The sequence below is a fragment of the Nicotiana tabacum genome, chromosome 6, assembly GCF_000715075.1.
Source record: "Nicotiana tabacum cultivar K326 chromosome 6, ASM71507v2, whole genome shotgun sequence".
Classification (NCBI taxonomy): domain Eukaryota; kingdom Viridiplantae; phylum Streptophyta; class Magnoliopsida; order Solanales; family Solanaceae; genus Nicotiana; species Nicotiana tabacum.
The window spans coordinates 94,182,009-94,186,346 of NC_134085.1; the positions used below are offsets into that span (position 1 = coordinate 94,182,009).

Genomic DNA, 4,338 nt, shown 5'->3' on the forward strand with positions numbered 1-4,338 from the left:
CTAGGATCATAACCTCCATATCCCCTCTATATGTTGTGTGTTCTAGTTGGTTTATAGGCATGACAGCACCATCTATTATTGTGTGTGCCCAAACTTGGTCCCTGCCTAAGGATATATGCTCCTTGCAATGTATTTCCCAAACCCCTGACCCCTTTATGCAATTGCTGATTATGTGATTTTACCTTTACTACTACTGTTTTCAACTCACCCCTCTCCCCTCTCCGTTCTCCACTCAGTTCTAAATCTCTACTCCTGCACTTCCACCATATTCTTAGACTTAAGTTCTGCCCCTCTTGTGTGAGCCTTGCCTTGGGACCCATGAGCTCCCTCTGAACCCCTGACTGTTATACCTCATTGTAACACGGGTCAGACTAGAGTATAACATATTGGTAATTCTGAGGGTTTAATTAATCAAAGAGAGTCGCCACCTAATTATTCTAAGGTGAATTAAGACACCTATTTTTAAAGATTAAGTCAAACTCTGTCTTATGGTCTTAACCTAAAGATTCTAAGCAAAGGTTTTAAATATTCCAAAGGAAGGTTTTTTAAAGCAACTTTAAAATCCGTTAATAACGGTTAACCGACAAAGCTCAGGTTAATAAGTTGTATAAAAATATGAAAACAAATTATTTGAGGTATTTTAACAAAATATAGCTTACAATATAGTAGTTTAAATTTGAAAGACCTTAATAAACTTTTGAAGAATATTATTACGTAAACAAAGCTTTTAACTAGTTAATATCATATATAAATTTGAAAGGGTATAGTCATTTAGGAAAGACATTGGCTGATGACTAAAATATTAAAAAAAAAGATGCCTTTTCCCTTTGCTTATCTTCAAAAAGAATCAAGGTGAAAAATCATCATAACCTTTAAAAAAAGACGTTTACCAACAAAACAATCACGTTTATTTTTTTAAAAAAATATTCATATTTTTTATGATGTTATAGGAAACAATTTGTCAATTTCAATTGAAGTGCGTCTTTTGTTTTAAGAAAACTGATTCAATTCCGGACTTATATAATAGAAACCTGAAGCTTAAAGGGTTCTTCAAAAAAAATAATTTAAGAGCACTATTAAATAAAATAGATAATATCTGCCAATAACTAAGTGAGAATACTAAGTGAAGAGGTCAAAGTAAATCAACAATCCCAAGTTAAGTATAGAACTAAACTAATCAAAAGAATATAATCAAATTAATTGAAAATTCGAAATAGAGTAAAATGTAAATCACAAAGGCCACCATAAGCGACCCAAGCTTTGCTTGTTCTTCTTATAGATATCCATCATAGTCTAAGGCTCAATAGTAATGACTCCGTGCAGGTATGGGTTGAGTCATGCAATAAGACTCATACTGCTCCAAGTGCATATGTCAAACAAAAAAGAAAAGATAAGAATTAGAAATAAAGATATTGGCAATAAACTGAGATATATAAAAGAACAGTAAACTTTGAATCAAATTCTAAACGTACAACAGGATTATTAGCTCATATAAAACAAATATTTCTTTTTTTTTTTTTAAAAAAAATTGAGTTACCAGCAACTTCTTTATTCTCTTAAGTTTAGGCATATCTTCTTAATCTAAATATTGAGTTAACAAAAAAAAACTTTCCTTTTTCATTTGAAATCTAAAGATGAAACAGATTAATATAGCTAACATGATTATTAAAACTTAGAACAACATGGTCCTACTTCCATCTTAAGTCTTAAAAATTGGATATTAAAGTCCTAGTAGTATGCTTTTAAAAAAAAAAAGGAATGACAAAGCAGAGCAGAATTTTCTAAGATAAATAATACCCTTTGTTAGTACATGCTTTCTTAGCACATGCTCTGCTAATGGCACACTCGATAGTAACAACAAGGAAAGGAAAATAATTTGAAAGGTTATCTTAAGGCAGTGACTTCTATACTTGTAGTATCTATATAAAAGGTCTTAAATCTTATTATTTTTTTTAGACACAAGCTCTATGAAGCAAACCACTTTTAAAACTTATTGCTAAACACGAAAACATTTAAACTAAGCATCCAAATAGTTAATTTCTAATAATATATTTTCTGTTGCATTTACGCTAAAAAAAATAATAAAACTTGGGATATATTTTGAGACATGAAAAGAGAGAGTAGATGTCGTAACTTTAATGCGTAGAGTGAAGAGCGAAATTTGGTACATGCTAGACAAAATGCAACAACGTAATTTTGACAAGAGAAAATTATAACATACTTAAAATAAAAGGCAATTTCATCAACTACTAATGTATTAACTACCATAAGCCTATTCATGCTTTATTGGACTTTTATTTTGATTTAACTAGATATCTTTAACTCCATGGCTTCTAAACGAGTTGGCTCAAATTCATAATTTTAACAAGCGCCAACTAAAACTCATTCAAAAGAACATACAACCATTTTAAAACTTCGAAGACAAAGCGAGAAGAAAAATTTCAGTCACTGACCTTTTGTGGCGCAGGAACTGGGGCGTGTCAACTAAATCTACTATTTTCGACCTCGGATTTGGCTACTTCAGATAATCATCGAACTCCGACACAAACAAAATAAAGGCCCTGTTATGGCTGTAGGACAACAGAGACCAAGAGGTAGAGAGGATTAAAGCTAAATCTTTTATAGAGTAAAGACGAAGATAAACTATGAGAAGTCAACCGAACGGTGTAGGAGAGGGCGTCCAACCTGCTGAAAATAGCCATAAATTCTGGTATTTATAGGTGTAAAATTAAGGTTCTTGGTTCCTTTGAGCGGGAACTTGAAAGTTCAAATTTCAAAAGAAATCAAATGGATCGTTTGAATTTTAACGTTGAAATTTTTTGTTTTGATGGATTCGATCTTCGGGATTCTTTAGTGATATGCTTCAGGTTACACCCGAAAATGGTGGGATATGCTCCAGCACGCAGGGATTTGAAAGTCAAGAATTGGCCAAAAAATGGAGGAAAAGTGAAGATGGCAGAGATTGAAAGTGACATGGGAGAGGAAAAGGGATGGAACTTAATTAAAAAAAATAAACAATAAAATAAATAAGTGCTAACAATTATTTTGGAATTCTTTTGAAGATAGGAGAAGTTTGATCTTGACCATTAATTTAAAAATGACTTGATCTGATGAATTCATATGGCAAGATGTGGGGTCAAAGTGTGAAAGGATGAGGAGAGAGTGTGTTAGGCGTGTGTTTTTGGTCTTTGGGAGCCTAGGTGTTGCTGACATGGATCTTATATGGCGCCTACATGGAGGTAGAATAGATTAGATGGGCTGGTAGATATGGGCCTCCGATTTGGGCTATTTTGGTCTGATTTTTTCCTCTTTTGGGTCAGAAAATCTAGAATATGTATTATAAGAATTGGCCCCATTTTAAATAATATTGGACTTTACCAAGATGATCCAATTTAGATTTAAAAGTCCCTTTTCACTTTAAATTTTACTATGCTTCCGTAATTCTAATAATTTATAATAAAATATATTATATTACATTGTTATAAAAATAATATTTAGTACGTATGCATTTATATAGAATAGAAAATAGAGAGCTAAATTATAATTGGCAAACAATACTTGTATTAATTACCACGATGCATTAGCATAATATGATGGTGATTAAGTAACTAAAATAACAACGATATAGTAGCAATAAATTAATATGCTAAATTATATTAAGGCTAATAATTGTACTTTATTTAAACATCTTGAGGCTAGAAAAAAAAAATATATAACAAATATTTTGGATAAATATATTTAGTAAATTATTAAGAATTAGGAAGCATAGAGAAATAGATTAGGAAAAGGAGGGCCAAAATTGGTTGTCAACACTGGCCCTTCCACACTGCACACATCTCTATTTGGTTATGCAACTTGGGTGTGAGCACTGCCCGGGGTCCCCTTGAGACCCTTAGGGAACTTTGACACACTCAAGTCTGAGAAAGGCTTTGAAACAATGGCACTTGGGGTGGTTTATTCCATAACTCAGTGAGAAAGTCAAGAATCAGGCTTCCTCTGATTGTAACTTTTCTTTTGTGCTTCCTTGATGTAATTCATTATCTAGTCTGTAATAATTTTGTAATAAACATTTGGGGGCTTGGCTAGTGAAAGGGGCTGGGTAATTATGCATGCTCAAGGATAGATATCACGTCTATAGGATCTATAATTTCGCATGTTCAATTCTATAATTTAGATATCATCTGTTGTTCTGCATGTTTAATTCTGCATCTAGATACCATCTATAAGATCCAATTTCATTAAATTCCTAAATGTTCTACATTTAGAGAATATGCCTATAGGACCTAAATTCTGCATATTGAATTCCGCATTTAGAGAACCTATCTATAGGACTTGTCT

General features: G+C 32.3%; 1 long non-coding RNA gene across 1 annotated transcript; it reads right to left on the minus strand.

The window, feature by feature from the left end:
* Window positions 1-1,060: 1,060 nt before the first annotated feature.
* On the minus strand, window positions 1,061-2,845 carry LOC107826577 (uncharacterized). The gene is made up of 3 exons (XR_001657305.2): window positions 2,686-2,845; window positions 2,454-2,570; window positions 1,061-1,354 (listed from the first exon to the last, which is right to left on the minus strand). It is a non-coding gene; the product is annotated as an uncharacterized LOC107826577 (long non-coding RNA).
* Between the last annotated feature and the right edge of the window lie 1,493 nt (window positions 2,846-4,338).